The 18,605-nt window shown below is 38.3% G+C and overlaps 1 long non-coding RNA gene across 1 annotated transcript in view; it reads right to left on the bottom strand.

Annotated features, from left to right (window-relative positions):
* Window positions 1–18,187, bottom strand: part of LOC108583478 — a 62,921-nt gene extending 44,734 nt beyond the window's left edge. Inside the window, exons 1-2 of the long non-coding RNA XR_001898181.3 lie at window positions 15,716–18,187; window positions 14,498–14,613 (exon numbers count right to left, since the gene is read on the bottom strand). This is a non-coding gene — a long non-coding RNA (uncharacterized LOC108583478). The remainder of the gene's footprint in view (window positions 1–14,497; window positions 14,614–15,715) is intronic.
* Window positions 18,188–18,605: the final 418 nt, after the last annotated feature.

Raw genomic sequence — 18,605 nt, 5'->3', positions numbered from 1 at the left:
GGTATATGAATTATTTCTCTATTTTTAAAAATGGGCAGAAGCTGTGAGATACAATTATATACCTAGTAGAATGGCTAAAAATAAGATGTAACTGGCAACACCAAGTACTGGTAAGGATGTGGAGCAAATGGAACTCCCATACATTACTGGTGGGAATGCAACGTGGTATTGCCACTGTGGAAAACGTTTTGATGGTTTTTTATAAAGTTAAACAGAGACTTATATGATCCAGCCCTTCTACTCTAAGTATTTACCATCCCCCACCCTGCCACACACATACCAAAAAATGAAAGCATATGTCTATGTAAAAGCTGGTCATGTAAATGTTCATAGACAATTTATTTGTAATCACTAAAAGCTAAAAACAATGCAAATGTTTTTTAATTGTCAAATATAAACTTTGGTACATCCATATAATGGCATACCACTCAGCCATAGAAAAGGAATGCTTTATTGATAAATGCAGCAATGTGAATGGATTACAATGACATTAACGATGAGTGAAAAAAGTCTCAAAACATTAATTTTTCTGTTTACATGACATTCTGAAAAAGACAAAGTATAGGGATGGAGAACAGATCAGCAGTTGCCAAAGGTGGATGAAAGGTTTGACTGCAAAAGAGTATCACAACGGAGCTCTCGGGGCATGATGGAATCCTGGTTGTGGGAGTGGTTATGAGAATCTATGCATGTGTTAAAATTCATCGAACTGTACATGCTACATACACACACAGAGAGAGCTTACAAACACAATAGAGATGAAATAAAATAAACAGTACTGAATAAATAATCCTAGACTTCACAAGATGCCAAAGTATATCCCTTCTTAAGAAGATTGTAATCTAGATAAAGAGACAAAACTAACAAATTCTAGAGAGCTATCACTAAAAAAATACTAATTCCTATCATTTATCAAGCATTCACCCTCTGTCAAGCTCTTTACTGATACCTTCTGTCATCTGATCCTCTCAAAATTATTATGAGGTAGATAAATAGTGTCAAAGTCAAGAGTGATCCAACATCCAGCCTACCAAGCATGTAAAGACAGAAGAATGGTTTCTATCTCTTTATAGTCTCTGTCAGAAACTGGAGTTCCAGGAACACAGTGGCATGTCATTTGTCACAACTGGTTTGTTGCTTATGAAGATGTAAGGGTGTTTTTTAATGTGTATTCCTCATCGTAACAACACAACCGTCTCAGCAAGAACTTAAGTGATGATTCGTATGTGCTCATCATTTCTTGCTGCCACGTGGTACCTGACACCAAATGGCTCCTGATCTAAATCAAAATTGTTGGCAACTTCTCCCCATGAGGAATGAGAGGTAATTGTCTAGTCTGAAAAATTAGATTGGTGCAATCGGAGAGGTAGTTAAGGAACAGCCAGGACTGCAGAAACTTCCCTATAGAAGAAAAATATTGTCAACATGGTAAAAGCCAGGGATTATAATGTTACTAAACCATGAATATAAACTTTGTGCAGCATCTACAGTCAGTGCTAACTTTCAGCATCATTTAAAAGCAACTGTTTTCGACAAAATAGAATTTTCAGGTAGAGTAAGAGATCCAGTCCTAACTCAAACTCTGATTTTAAGATGTCATGCCTCTGCTCCAAAACTTCCACCAATGACCCTTTGTTTACCAAGTGAAAAGCCAACAACCCTATCTGGGCTTCGAAACCCTCCCCCTCCTGCCTTCCCTTGACCATGTAGTGGAAAACTCAACTGCCATCTTCCCCAAGTTTTACTTCTTCCAATCTCAACCCCTGGGACCTGATGGTCTTCTCAGTTTTCCCAGTTCTCCCCCACATTTCCTGGGGAAGAACTCTGATTGGCTACCCTTTGGTCAGATAACCATTCTTAGACCAATCAATTGTGACCAATGAGGCCAACACAGCAGTACAATGCTGTGGGAGAAGAGCAGAAAAAACAAGCAGTGTTTCCAATCAAAAAAACACCTGTCTTGATCAGCCCTACGACTCTCCATCCTCTGAATGCTTTGTTAGGGTAGCTGGCATGTACTGAATACTCGCTATATACTAAGCACTTGTGACCATATTCATTTAATGCTCAGTGAGATAACTGTTATTATGTCCATTTTAGATTGAGAAAATGGAAGCATGTAGAGTTTATATAACTTGCCCCAAATCACAGAGATAACAAGTAATAGAACCAGGGCCTGTGCTGTTACCAAGGTGACTTGTTGCTAATTTTTAGAATATATACTACAGAATCAGCTCTGGGCACTAACATACCTTTTAAGAGAATTTATCATTTCACATTTATTCTTATGTTTCCAGCTAGATTGTGGAGGAAAGCTAGATTTTCTCTCTTTCCCTATACCCCACACCTTAGCCCCAGACATGCCCTGCAATCAAAGCCCAAGAGTGCCAGGGCCCCAGGTGAGATATGATCAGAGTGCCTGCCAAGGAAGGAACAGATGGGTCTGCTAAATGGTGAAATCAAGTCCCTGCCATATGAATGGCAATAAGCATCCCACATAAAATAATTACTTCCAGTTTGCTTGGCAGGTTGGATGAAGTCCGAGGGAAGGTTAATTTATCTTTCACAGCTTTGAGCCTTCAAGCTGTGGTTTCCTGAGTGAAAAGGATCTCTTTTCAATGATTCTTTGCAAGATCCATTTAGTCATGGCAGAACCACCTCCTCCTCAATGAGTCACAAAATTTATTTGGGGTCCCTTTGCTGGCCAAGGTCCACGATGTGGGGATGGGCAATTTAAGTCATATGGAGATGTACATGTATACCAAAGGTCTATGGTACAGCAGGTAGGATACTAAAATAGCTTCAAGTTCTAGATGCCAGTTAGCTCTACCATATAAAAGCTGTGTAAGGATTGTCTCATCTGTGGAATAGGTATAATGATACATGGCTAATCAATTTAGGAATATGAGGAATATTAAGTGAGATAAAGATTATTAAATAAAACTTGGAATGATTAAGGGTGCTTCCAAACTTCCAGGAACAGAATCTAGACATAAATGGAGCCTTTTGATCTATGCCGAAATGGCAAAGCTCCCTGTTTTCCATGCCTATTAATGCTTCTGACTTTCTTTCTCACCTCTGTTTTCTGAAGCTCTCCCTTCCTCCCCGTAGGTCCTAACTGTTAAGGGTTTTGCATTGCAGGATGAGAAGAACCAGCATTTTTGTGTGTCTTTCAATAACCAATTGCTTACTTCCATTGAATGGTCAAGGTGTAATGTTGATAAGAATTTGGTGCCATCATTATGAATATCTGACCCAACTCAATTCAGTCTCTTTTTCACAGAAACTTAGTTTGCTCAGGCAATCCATGGTGGCCAAAGACAGTTCAAGGATTTCATCTCCAAAATGCCTGATATGATGCCCCAAAGAGACACACACTCATTCCTCATTCGGTCTTGCTTACTCTGCCTGGAACAGAAACTATTCCCTACTTGTAGCAAAGCAGGTAATTTCACACACTGGGAAGAGAAATATGTAATTGTAAATGTTTTTAGATTTATCAGTGATGAAAGACATAAAAAAGTCTTTCTAAAACATAAACAGTCATAATTGCAAAAAGAAAAAAGAAAAAATATTTTAGATGATTTTAGTTGGAAAATAGTTTTAGTGCTTACATTGTAAGATGATGTGTGTTTTTTCAGTAGCCTTACTCCCTTCTGTGAATAACACTTTCTGTGTGTAACCTTCACCCATCTGTGCATCCCCACGGTAAATCCACATAGTTTGCTCGATATAGAATTCATGGTCAAAGGTTCATTTATTTCAATACTTGAACAATATTGTACCACTTCATTCTAGCTTCCATTGTTTCAAAAGAGAAGTTTACTGTTATTTGAATTGGAGTGTCCCTATAAATAATGCCTTGTCTCTCTGTGGTTGCTTTAAAGATTTTTTCTTTGTCTTTACTTTTCAGAAGCTTAATTATGATATGTGTTGGTGTGAACCTGTTTGTACTTATTCTGTTTGGGGTTATCCCAGCTTCTTAAATGTGTACTTTTATGATTTTTACCAAATTTAGACAGTTTTAAGCCATTATTTTTCCTCAAATACTTCTTCAGTACTACTCTCTTTCCTCTCATTCTGGTACTCCAATGATACAAATGTCAACTTTTTTGTTATTACTCCACAGGCCCTGAGAATTTGTTCATTTTTCTTTCATTCTATTTTCTTTCTGTTGTTTAGATTGGGTAAACTTTATTGATCTATCCTTAAGTTTATAGAATCTATCCGCTATCATTTCTCTGCAATACCATTGAGCCCATCTAGTGAGCCTTCCATTACCCTATTTTTCAGTTCTATAACTTCCATTTTGCCCTTTTTATAACTTCTAATTTCTTTGCTGAGATTTTCTACTTGTTTATTTGTTTCAAGAGAATTCATAATTGCCTGTTAAAGCATTTTTAAGACGGCTGCTCAAAAATCCTTATGAGATAATTCCAGTATCTAATTCATCTTGGTATTAATATCTATTGATTGTCTTTTCTCCTTCATGTTGTGATTTTCCTGTTTCTTGGTATGATCAGTAATTTGTATTATGTCTTGGACATTTTTGATATTATATTATGAGGCTCTAGATTCTATTTACTCTTCTATTTTAAGAAGGAAGACCTTTCATGGTGGTGTAGTGCAAGAGCTGGGTGAATGTGTTTGTTCAGCTTTCCCCTGGGTTCCTTCCTTCAATACCACCCCAAAAAATGAAGAAATGATTAGTACTACCTCACTGCAGACAGATGGGGTAAAAGTTCAGTTTTGTCCTCAACCCACTGACATCTTCCTGGCAAAAATAAGGCTCCAATTCAAATCAACTTATTGCTTTCAAGTTGAAATGTAAGCTCAGATCCCTGTTGGGCCCCACTGACAAAGAGGAGAAGAAGGAGACAGATGGCTGAGTGCCACTTTGTTGTTGCAATATAAGGATGGAAGCTCTGCTTCTTGCTAGTTACTGGGGAGCCATGAGGAATGAAATGTCAATTAGCTCCATGGTCTACCACTCCATTCCATAATGTTGATGACGATTGGGGGTGAAGACCCAGAAGAGGGGAGCAGAAACAAGAGTGCTGACTGGCCCTGCTTCATACTGCCTCATTCAGTCCTCTTGCTGCAGGTGGGTGTGGGGTTTCAGCTCTCCACTGAACCTTGCTGACATTGAGAGTTGGGAGAAGTGGAGGTGATGTGCTGACTAGCTCCAATACATGCTACGTTATTCAGTCTCATTGATGCTAGGTGTGGTTAGAGATTCAGCTTACCACTGGACTAGGTCAAACACTGTAATTTGACCCCCAGTGGTTTATTTAAGAAAGGACCTAATTTAGTGCAAGAGAACTCATTATTGGGATTTTGTGGGAACAACTGGGAAATATAGGGTTGTTAAGAAGACCTCCCTCTTTCTGCTGCACTTGAACCTATGAAGACATCAGCTGGAGACTGAAGAGACTACAGACTCATTTGGCTGCTTTATGTAGCAAACATAGAGGTTAGGAACATAGATTCGATTTCAAAGTCTAGCTCAATTATGAGACTGTGGGTACAATATACTACTGAATAAAATGGAGATAGTGAGGATACATCTCTTTCAGTATTATTTCAAGTATTTGATAAAGTAATATATGTACAGCAGTTCCACCAATGCTTGGCGTGTCACGAATTCTCATCAAGTGGAGGTCATGATGAATAATTGACAATGTTGTTAATAGCAGGCCCATGTCTTCCACTTTCTTTTATCTCTCATAGGACTGAGTTCATGGTAAGTGCTTAATAAATATACCAGCATGAACCAATGTATCAGAAAGGACCTGTTTAAACCCAGCCAACTCAATTTCCTGTCCCACTGCAACACTTGTTTTAATGTAAGGATTAGAGCTGGATGAAAAATTGCATTCTCATAATCTGCTGTCACACAACATAACATCACTCTGTCTTCCACATTGGTCTCTCCAAAGATTCCTGTATCAAAAGAAATTTCCCATGGGACTGACATCCTTATAGCACAGAATAAAAACCTTTGACCCACAATGATGTATGTACAGACTCTTTTCTCCCTTCTCTTGTCCACCATTTTCCTACTGCTATATTTTAAAAATATCCCAACAGAACATGGATTTAAGGAATAAAAGTTACGAGGGATAGACAGTGGAGACTTGTTGACATCGATATCAATATTGCACTTACACATTCATATTAAGGTTTTCAAGATAGTTAAATGAAGAGAAATGTAGACATATTAATGGCACTCTGCACTCAGTTATACAGTAAAAAACATCCCTGCCAAGTTGACAAAACCAGAAGCAGAGATAGAGCTCTGAAGTGAGTTAATCTGAGGGCAACCATGTTGAAAGAGATTTCTCTAAAATTAATTCCTAACCCCTATGTTTGCTATATAAAGCAGCCAAATGAGTCTACAGTTTCCTCAGGCTTCAGGTGATGTCTTCATAGGTTCATAGATTCTCTTATTCTAAGCTCTAATTGTCAACATCATTGAAAAATAAGGCCTGGCATTCACCTCTATGTCACTCACCACTATTTAGTTAGACTTTTTCATTCCACTTTAGAAATAGGAACTAGGATGTCTAAAATGACATTTTTGTTTGTATTTCTGATCTTTTAGATATCATGGAATTTCTTTTTCTACTACACTAACACCCTATTAATCTATTTTGCAGAGTGTGACAGCTTACTTGGTCCCGTTCCTATTTCATCCTACCATGCCTTTGTTAACCTAGAGTAGTACTTCTCAACTAGAGGCAATTTTGCCCCTCAGAGGACATTTGGCCATGACTGAAAACACTTTTGATTGCCACAACCAGTCGGGGAGGGTAGGGGTTGACACTATTGGGATCTAGTAGTAAGGGCCAAGGATGCAGCTAAACATCCTACAATGCACAAGATGCTTCACATCCCCCAAGAAAGAAGTATCTGGTCTAAAATGCCAATAGTGTTGAAGTTGTGATCCTTCCCTAGGAGCTAAAAACAAGATTATACTTTCAAGTTATTCTTGAAGCTAAAGTTCTACTTGTAGTCAATTGAAAAGCAGAAGTGAGATCCATGAGACCACAGTTGTAAAGTCCTCCTACAAACTCATCAACAGAGATGTTTAGTTCTGCCAAAACCATAATTCTATTTTTAGTATTTGGTCCTTAGTTTCTGAGTATTCAGTGTTAGATAACAGAATCAAGGTTTCTACTGAAAGCATCCCACCTTATGTGATTCTTTTTTTACTCGCTTTCTTTGCTCCCAGCTGTGTGCCTTTAATCTTGTTTCTCTGGCCCTTCTAGAAGCTCTTAATAACCTATAATAAATCCTTTGCTTCTTAAACTAGTTAGAGTATATTGTCTGCAATTAAGGACCTTAAGTGATACAATAAATTATTATAGACAATCAATCTTCAAGAAAACAAGAATAAGAGACTGATTATAGGAACATGTTGAGTTTGAAGTCAATGCAAATCCAGTTAGCATTAGAAGATGAAACTCTTGTAAGGTTTTGGAAGACTAAGTGTCAGCTGCTATAGACTACTGCAAGGCACAAGGAATGACAAGACGTGAAGTGGGTTGGTGTGGTAGAATAAAGACAATCACAAATTATTTGTCACTCACCCATCTATTCCCTCATTCCCTTGAAACTGGGCTATCCCTGTTACTTGACCCAATGAATAGAAATAAAACAAAATTAATTCTTTGTGACTTCAAAGGCTAAGCCTTAAGAAATCTATAATATCTACCTTTACTTCTTGGAGCACTCCTTTTTGGGATCTAGCCACCATGCTATAAGGAATCTCAAGTAACCATGTTGAGACTCTATAGGAAGTAGAACCAAAATTGTCCTTAGCTGACAGTCTCACCTGAACACTTAACCAATGCCCACCATCAACTCTCAGACATTGTTGTCATTTATCTTGAATATTTCAGGCTCTGTTGACCCTCAGATTATTGTAGTACCAGTGGTCACCACTAAGTCCAGTCAATACACAAAACTGTGAGAGAAGAACTGGTTATTGTAAGTTTTGGAGCAGTTTGTTACACAGCACTATATAACCAAAATAGCTGACTACTTTTAATTGCACTGGCCATCTCAAAAATTAAAATGACAAGTTCAATTTTAAATTTGCTATTTAAGACACAGTCAGAAAATCAGAAGGTTTCTATCACTTAACCTAAAAGAATGTGGGTACAAAAATAAGATGCTAATTCTAATCCTGTGGGTCACTCAAAATTTCACATAGATTGAATAAACAGCCTCACTAGATGACTTGAATACAGACTAGAGAATTGTTTGAGAAATAATAGGATGTTGAGAACAATAATTATGACATTTGGGGAAGATCTGAATAATTCTGAGAACCTCTAACCTTCCAAATCTGACCATTCATTGTAAACAAAAGCAGCGCCTCTTTCCCTGTCTGATGAAGCTGGCTCTGTCTCCTAGAATAACTAATACAGATGTCATATAACATATTTACTCTCACAAGGATATTAATTATAATTTTGCTTCAATGTACTACCTCTTATAGGATCCAGACTAAAACTAGAGTCAGATCTCAACAAACCCTGAGGCATCAATTATAGAATAAAACCAGGAAAAAAAAAAAAAAAAAAAGAGATGCACCAAAAGAACTGAAAGCTTATGCTAAATTAGGTCAGAAAAAAACTTGGAGAATACATATGATAAGATCATACATCACAGAGGGAATAACATAATTCTGAATGAGGCTGCGTTTCATGCTATTAGTTTATTTACCAGAGATTCTAAAGTCAATGGGTTCACTCAAGCAGATGAGAGTGGTTCCAAATAGCTGATAGAAATCTTGACTCAGTGGTGGCCTATTATAAATAAAGTTGATAGTCATGTAATTCCTTGGTATAATGTAGAAGGAAGACCCCAAAGATAGAGATAATGGAATGTTTGAGCAAATTTATTACATTTCATTCACTCACCCACTTTTGAGAGGGTTCAAAAACATGCTGTTTAGCAAAGGATTGAGAAACACACTGATGAAAGGCGTGGCAGGACTCTTAAGAAGCACTTTAGTGGCTGCACTCTGAAAGCTAAATGTGAGAATTCAAGATGCTGTCATTAAAATGGACTTTCTGATTTCAGTAGAGAAGACAGAATGGCAGAACAAGCAGAAGCAAAATGGGCATGACTATAATAATAGTCACTGTCTTCATCTATTTTGTGTTACTGTAACAGAGTACATGAGACTGGGTTACTTACAAACAATAGAAGTTTATTTGGCTTATGGTTCTAGAGGCTGGAAAGCCAAAAGCATGGTGCTGGCATCTGGTCGGGGTTTTAATGTTGCATCATCCCACAGTGGAGGGCAGAGGGTAAGAGAGTGCAAGAGCAAGAGTGCTAGAGGGAGTCAAACTTACTTTTACAAGTCTGTTCTCATGTTAACTAACCTACCCCCAGTCATGACATTAATTCATTCATGAGGGCAGAGTCCTCAGGTCCTAATCACCCCTTATCAAGTTTCACCTCCCAACACCGTAGCTTTGGGATTAAGTGTCCAACAGATGAACTTTTGGGGACACATTTAAATCATGGCAGGCACCATGACTGGGGAGATGATCAGAATGGTTTGATCCATTGAATCTCTAGCAATGACCAATTGATCATGGGGTTCTTAAGATAGTTCATTAAGATCCAACTTGATCTGTATCACTGAAAAATTCCACATCCTGTATTTGAAGCTCAACTTGCATTAGCATGACAGAATATAAAGGTTATGACCCAATTCTGTGGCCTAATTCTGTTTATAGACCCAGAATCCTTTGAATAAAAGAGAAACCCAGTACACTTGATGAAGAAGCCTACAATTATATCACAACTATGTATTGCAAGTCTTACCTCTATTGTTCCCCACAGGAAGCTTTGGCCTCAAACATTATACTTTGCAGTGGAAAAAGGAAGATACACAGACCCTTGCAGTAGCATTGGACTGAGTTACTGTGAATTATTATGAATTCTTGAGGACTAATTGCAGACCAAATGTTGGGCTGAAGCTGATAGAGTTTAGGCCTGAGCCATCTAACAGTGGATTCATTGGATATATTAACCCAATTTGGTTATTTTCCCAGTCCCTGAGTTCATAGTAGGAATAATATTCTCAGAATGCCTGTGGAATGAGAGGTTTGTCAGAGAAGGACCAAAGGGAAGTTCCTAGAGCTCTCTGCCATATAATAATAGGTAACCCAAAATAGTTCCAATTCCTACTAGAATGCAAAGATTAGGGCCATCAACTAAATCTTAGAAGATCTACTTTATCATTGTCCCATGTACTTTGCCTATTTAATCTGTGCAGAAGATGGATGGATCTGGAATAATGACAGTGGATTATTCTAAACTTAATAAGGTTTTTACTTCAATTATAGCTACTCTTCCGGATGTAGTCTGTATTAGTCAAAGTTCTCCAGAAAACAAAATCTATAGGATATATTGTTAATATTACATTATAGTACTTAAGTTACTGGATATGAATAAGTGTAAACATAACTCAAAGACTTTACCTCCTCTTTCGGGGAAGGAGTTCATGTGTTCTCAATTGCAGGATAGTTGTATCATGTTATGTGGAATTATGACCTTATTATTGCCTATTTGGGGACTATGTATGATTTAAGAGATGCATATTAGTGCCAAGTTAACAAGAAGTGGACTTCTAAGAGTTAACTTTATATTTAAACTTGACTGGATCATGGAATGCTCAGATACCTGATTAAACATTATTTCTGGCTGTGTCTGTGAGGATATTTTCACATAACATTAGCATTTGAATTGGTAGACTGAGTAGCAGTTTTCCCTCCTAAACACAAGTGGGCATCAACCAATCTGTTGAAAGCCTAAGCAGAACAAAAAGGTGAATGAAGGGAGAATTTGCTCTGGCTCTTGACTCTGGCTCTGTCACCCTAGTGCTTGAGTTGGGGCTTGAATCTTCTCCTGCCCTTGTCACTCATGGTTCTCAGGTCTTCAGACACAAATTAGAATCTATACCATCGGCTCTCCATCTCTCAGGCCTTCTAACTACAGCGTCAGCCTTCCTGGGTCACCAGCTTGCAGAGAATAGATTGTGGGATTTATCAGCCTCTGTAATCACTGAGGGTAAATGTGAACAAATATATGTGAATACACACACACATGCACACACACAAACACATACATACACTTCTGTTGGATCTGTTTCTCCAAAGAACCCTGACAAATACTGACACTGGTACTGAGAAGTGGGGTGGTGCTACAACAAATACCTAAAAATGTGGAGGCAGTTTTGGAACTCGGTATTGGGTAGAGGCTGGAAGAGTTTTGAGATGCATGCAAGAAAAAGCCAATATTGCTGTGAAAGGACTTTTAAAGGTAATTCTGGTGAGGTATCATAGAGAAGAGAGTAGAGCAGTAGAGAAAGCTTCCATCTTCTTAGATAATACATAAATAATCATGTACAGAATGTGGAGAGAAATATGAACAGTTAAGGCCACACTTTTGGGATCTTGATAAAAATGAGAAGCACGTTATTGGACAATGAAGAGAAGGAGATCCTTGTTATAAAGTGGCAAAGAGTTTGGGTGAATTGTGTATGTGCTCTAGTGTTTTGTGGAAAGCAGAATTTGCAAGAGATAAAATTGGAAATTTAGCTGAGATTTCTTAGCAAAGTGTTGAAAGAGCAGTCTGACTCCTCCTGACTGTTTATTATAAAATGTGAGAAGACAGAAATTTATTGAAGACAGAATTGTTAAACAAAAAGAAACTAGAACTTAAAAATTTGGAAAATTCTCAGCTTGTTCATATTACAAAAAGTAAGAGAGTGTGTTCAGAAAAGAACACCAAGCGGGTGGCTGATTGAACTTTCTATAGGGAGATTAGCGTGGGTATGAACCACTAAACTAATCAGCCACCTCAACAGGGGCCAGGAATAGAGATGGGATTATACCAGCAAAGACACTGTCCATTTGAACTAAAGGGAACAGTGAAAGCAGGATGAAATGAAAAAAAAAAAAAAAAGCTGTCAAAATTCTTAAATTCTACAGCACCAGACCACAGGGATGTTTGGCCGCAAATATTCTTCAAGACAAGGGAAGAATAACCTTGAAGGCAATTCAGAGGTCATTGAGACTGCCGCTCTCACCACAGGCCCAAAGTGTACACGCCTTGGGGGAGTACAGATGCCTCCACCTCAATTTCAAAGGCCAAGACCAACACCCAGTAGAGTTGTGTGGGTGGGGCCATCACCTGCATCCCAATGGGTCACACAGAGATGTCCAGAAGCTGTAGAGATGGGACCTCTTGGAACCATGGGGCAGAGCCACGGGCATGTGAACCCCCACTCAGCAGAGCTGTGGAGGTGGGACTGCTCCCCAGTGGGCCCAGAGGACAGAGCATTTAACCAAAAAAGATTATTCTCACTCCTCAAGATATAGTGGAATTTATCTTGCTGAGTTTTAGACCCCCAGCCCATCATCACCCCTTCTTTCTTTCCTATTTTTCCTTTTCAAAATGGGAATGTCTATCTTATGCCTATTCTACCATTGTATTTGGAAGCACATAACTTGATTGGTTTTACAGGTTCACAGCTAAGCAAGAATTTTGCCTCAAAATGAATCATTCCTCAAGTCTCACCCATAACTGATTTAAATAATATTTAGGGAGAATTTGTACATAAGACTAAGAGTCACAGGGCTGTTAAGATAGGATGAATGTATTGTGCATGTGAGAAGGACATGAACTTTGGGAGGGTGAAATGTTATGGCCTACATCTTTGTGCCACCTCCCAAATTCATATGTTGAAATTCTAATTCCCAAAAGGATAGTATTCGAAGGTGAAGTCTTTGGGAGGTAATTAGGTTCAGATGGAATCATGAGAGTGGAGCACACATGAGAAGATTAATGTCCTTATAAGAGAAGAAAGAAATAAAAGCATTTTTTCTTGACCATGTGAGCTGATTGTGCATCATGGGAGATGGAGTGAGAATGCAGCTATCCACAAGCCAGAAAGCAGGCCCTCACCAGAAACTGGGTCTGTCAGCATCTTGGACTTCCCAGCCTCCAGAACTATAAGAAATAAAGTGTTTGTTGTAAAAGTCACACACTGTATGATATTTTTGTTACAGCAGCCTGAACTCACTAAGACAGAGTCTTTTTAGTGGAATAAATCAATACAGCCCCTGGCACCTATTGTGCAGATATCGATCTGTCTAATGCATTTTGCTCTATCTCAATTAGCAGAAAATACCAGAAGCATTTACTAAGTAACTTGTAAAACTGACAATTTAGAAGAAGATTCAGAGCAAGAGAAGGTTCTCCAGCTGGTCCAGCTCAGTCAGTTAAACCCTATGATTCTGCAGATCCAGTGATGTTTGATTTGTGGTGGCTTCAGATGCTATATAAGGCTTGAGTCAAGACATGTTAGGAGAATCATAGTTGCAGCCCTTAGAGGTTGGTAGCAAAGACAGTCTCTTTTCAGAAAGTTGATGCTCTCCTTTTAGGAAGTTCTTTCTCAAAGCTCCTGAATGTCAAGAAGCCATGCTAACTGAGCTGTCTTCATGAAGCAGGAGTTGTCAGCTCCACCAAGCTATAGTCTCAAGCAGACTTTGCTGCATTCCATCATTCAGTAAATGTGGTACCTACGGAATTGGACTTGAGCAGATCTTTAAGGCATACATTACCCACAGGAGCCTGACACTCCCAGTATATTCACTCCTGCCCATTGCAGCCTCAAGACTCATGAGAAATCCCTATAATCCGTTGGCTGAGAAGGAAAATCAAGTCTAATCTTTGGTGCAAGTAAGAAATTGATTCCTGTGGCTTGCATCCCCACTAAAGGATGGCCTTGAAGGACAATGGAGAAAGGAAAGTTTTCTTGTAGATAGAATTTTAAGTAGTCAGTCTCACGATGTGAAGTCCAGGCTTTCGAAAAGAATAAGATTACCGGATCAATAACAAGGAGGTTTTAATGAAGAAAGGGCATCTCTAAATGGATCCAGAATATGAAAGTATTTGTGTCCCATATGAAAGCTCAGCAAAGAGCCCCATCGTGTAGGAGGTTCTCAATAGTCATGTGGTAAATCAAACCCCTGTAGATATCTGTCAGCCTCTTTCCAGACACTCTTGTGAATTGGTTGATGGATAATGTAGCCATGGTGGCAAAGACAGAAGTGATGCAGAGGTTCAAGAGCACAAAGTTAGTCTCAGGGATCACCATTACTGAGTGTACCAGGGTCCTAAACACTACATAACTGCCCGAGGACCAGCCTACAGTCTGGTGGCAATTGATTACTTTAGATACCTTCCTTTGGGAAGGGACAGACATTTGTCCTCTGGACTATATACTTATTCTCTATATAAGTTTTGTGTTTTGTTCATAATGTCTCCCACAGTCCCAAAAGGCATGCAATCACTCAATGCTTTGTTCATGACTATAGTAGTACACACAATGCTGCCTCCTAATTTTATAGCAAAAGTAGTAAAGTATTATCTAATGTTCATGACATTTACTTGTCTTTCCCAGTACCTTATCTCCTAGAAGTAGTTGGTCTTGCAGAACGATGGAGTGGCCCATGGAAGTGTAGGCTGTTAGAGACGACAATCTCTCAGGAGACTGAATAATTGTCCTAGGTAATATGTGTTCTGAACAAACGACAGACCAAAGTATGATGTCATTTCTCTCATAGCCACACTACAAAGGAGCAGGAAACGGTGAGTGGGAGGGTGTATTGTTCCTCTCACTATCACAACTCACAATCTAAAAAGGTATTTCCTTTATATTTACACAATTCTGGATTTTACTGGCTTAGGGGTCTTGATACCTAAGGATGAAATGCTTTCTTCCACAAAGGTAATGATTGGTCCATTGAATAGAAATGAGACTTCCTCCTGGCCACTTCATGGTCTTCAAAAAGAAAAGTGTTGGCTAAGATAATCTTTCCTTATTACAAAGGAGAAGGAGGACCTTTTGCCACATAATGGTAGTTAGGGAAAATAAAAATGGAACCCAAATATTTCTAGTGCTGACATTTGTAGAGATAAGTATTAATGGAAAATGGCAAGAACACTAAATTGATCATACTTCCAAGGCTCAAACCCCTAGAAATGAATGACCCACCCAGAAGACCCCAAGAAGCTGGATGCTGATAGAGGCAAAGGAATATGAAATGCGACATGGAGGAAGGAAGTTTTAAATGCCAACCGAACCTCATGACCCATCTCAGAAGCAAACACTGAAGAAGCTATCCACATTTTTCACTTGCCCTGGTGTCTAGATATTTATTTATATTAGCTATTTTTATTTTTCCCTACTGTTCATATGGGATATGTTCTTGGTGATTACCTTTACAAATTACACTTTAGCTTGCCAGTATCAAGATAGAATTAAGACTAGAGAAAACTTATAACATAACTTGGAAAGGGTGCTATGACTGATAAGAATTTAAGTCTTCCTTTTTTGGAAGTAAGGGTGAGTTTTTTTGTTCATTCAAGAGGCAGGTTTAATTATATAAAGCAAGAGCATATTATTGATGCTATTCTCATTTTCTGGAAGCCTAAGGGGAATAGGAAGAGTAGGTATGGCATTGAGTGAAAAACATGATGGAATGAGACAGAAAATGCAGAATAGTTCATTCGTTACTACTACAAATGCCTTCTCGCATTCCTTCTTCGCAGTAGAAGCCACAAAGCTAAAGATGACATTCCCTTAGCTCTCTTGCATCTATGGTTCTGCAAGTAGACTTACTTCGTCAAGTAGATGCATCATTATGAAATTAGAAGGCTGAAACAATATCACAAGTGTCTGAGGACACTGGCTTTTCTGGCATGGTGTAAGCAAATCTTCCTTCTGTGGTAGTTGTATCAGTGTTTCTCATGTTCACTCCCTAGCTTCATGGATGCTGAGCTTAAACAAGTAGCAGAGGCAGGGGACCAGCTGGAATAGCCATTTGGTAGAGTAGATAGATTATTTCTCCCAGTGTATAGTATCCATGCCCAGTTTCCTACCTCTCCCAGACCCAGACCTTAAATAAACTACCTCATACCATGTACTATATCGGAAGGGATGTGTTGCATGCAACTAAATCTCAAACATTCAAACAGAAACTATTACCTTAACAATATCTTTCTCTAGAAAGGCTCACTTCCTCTTCTTTGCACTCAGTGCCTGCTGTATGCTCTCATAGTTCACCATTTTTGTCACTGTAATATTTTATATTATTGCTCAACTGTCTCTTACCTCACTCTCTAGAATGGACATATTCTGATGACAGTCCCCTGTAATTTATCCGTATTCTGATGAAAGAATATTGTGTTGCATTTGGGAAACTCTACTCTCCCAATCTCAGCCCAGGTGGTTGGGGCATGCGACCCAAACATGGCCAATCAGCATACTCTATGACCTTGGTTCAGGAGTACATTGTGACTCAGGGTCAGACCAAGGAGAGTATGCTTGGGACTTTATGTTAGAACGATTACAAACATGGCGCTCTTGCACTGGGCTCCCTAGGGTGACAGAACAGAAGTCTGGGATATCTTGACCTGTTAGTATCATTTGAGAAGAAGTTGAAAATTAAACCAACAGAAAGCAGAACTTGGTGGTGGAGAAAGAAACATTAATTCTGATGACACTATTTGACCATATTTTGAAAAAAAAAAAAAAAAAGTACAAACAAAATGTAAACATCACCTGAAATCCTACTACTTAGAGATAATCTAAGTTAACATGTTTATGACCAGGCTTTCATCTATTTCTAGGTAAACACATACACATGTCGTTTTTCCTAAATGCAATCATATTGTGTATTATTTTTATTACAAATGTTTTTCACTTTATTCTATAATTTTGTTTACATCTTGCTATTCCCTCTTTTTCTCTCCCCACTTTCATTTCTCCACCCCACCTTCCAGCAACAAATGCTAAGGGCCCAGTGTTTTTGTTTCTATATATTTCTTCATGACCAAAGAAATAAAAATAACCATTAATAGACTTATTCAAATTATATTGTTATTGCTATTTTTTCTTGTTATAACAATGGCATTATATTGTATACCTACCTTTGCATGTAGCTTTTCTCCTATAACAATATATTATGGAAATATTTCAGGTTAAATGGTACAAACTTAATTCATTACAGGTGCTCCTCAACTTACTATGAGGTTACGTCCTGATAAACTCATCATAAGTTGAAAACATCGTAAGTCCAAAATGTACTTAATGCACCTAACCTACTAAACATCATAGCCTATCCTATCCTACTTTAAACATGCCTAGAAGACTTACACTAATCGATAACTGGGCAAAATCATCTAACACAAAGCCTATTTTATAATAAGGCATTGAACATCTCATGTAGTTAATTGAATACTACACCAAAAGTGGAAAACAGAATGGTTGTAAAAGTACTTGAGATAGAGTTTCTACTGAAGGTGTATTGCTTTTGCACCACTGTAAAGTTGAAAACTCTTAAGTAGAACCATCATAAGTCAGGGACTGCCTATTTCTTAATGGTTGCAAAATATTACCCACTGTGGATGTACCATATTTCATTCAGCCCTTCCTCTATCACTTGGTATTTAGTTTGTCTCATTTCATTTGTTTCATTCTTTTCTCTCTCGTCCACTGAAAAACATGCTAAAATAAAGATATCATTATATCCTGGTGTCTTTTTTTTATCAGCCAAATTCCCAGAAGTGGGATTGCAGGGTAGAAAGATCCGTGTGTTTCACTTTAAAGGCATATTGCCAGGTTGCTTTCCAAAGGGCTGAAATAATTTCCATCTCCATCAGCAATGTGTGATGCCTCTTTCTCTTTGGCATATCACCAGGTCTGAGTGATAATACACTTAAAATATTTGCATTATATCTTTAATTAGAAATGTTCCTCATTAGTATTGAGGTTAAGCATCTTTTCATATGCTTATTGACCATTTGGATTTGCTCTTCTCTAAATAAGCTATTCATATACTTTTCTATTGAGCTGTCTTTCTTTATTATTAATGTGATGATACACAAGATGCAATCAAAATCACACTATTTTAGGAAAATATGCAACATACATATGTATGTGTATATGTGTGTGTATGTGTGTAGGACAGATAAATGGCCAATCCTTATAACATACTAAGAGGGTCTTTGTGATTCTAAACTTTTGCCCTTAGACAATGGAACATGGCATGGAGAAGAATAAAAAAGCAGGTTGATTTGCTCAAAATTCTATAACTGTCACAACAGCATATTTGAGAAGAATTTGGAAACCCAATGAAAAGCCCAGTGAAGAAGAGAAAGTTCATTCCAAAAATGAGAACAGAATAGGAAATGTGAACTGAAAATGATGAAGAGAAAAGAAGAGGCTGCAGCTGTAAATAATAATGAGCCAAGGCAGGGCTATTCAGGCTCAAAGTCAAGGGCAGGAGTGAATCTCAGTCTGATAAAGGTCACCCCCCACCCTTTTATTCTGTGCCTCCTATGCTGTTCACCACTTTTAACCACAGTGGGGGCATCTCATCAACTACACCGTGCAGAGGCCCAGGTCTTCACTTGCTTGTTATTCCACAGCAGATCTAAAAGGTAGAACACCTTTGTGATCTGTACACTTGGTAAGAAGACCAGAGTCACAAAAGTGTTTGCAGCAACTT

This window comes from Papio anubis, chromosome 18 (assembly GCF_008728515.1).
Source record: "Papio anubis isolate 15944 chromosome 18, Panubis1.0, whole genome shotgun sequence".
NCBI classification, from domain to species: Eukaryota; Metazoa; Chordata; class Mammalia; order Primates; family Cercopithecidae; genus Papio; species Papio anubis.
This window is presented reverse-complemented; position numbering and strand designations above follow the sequence as displayed.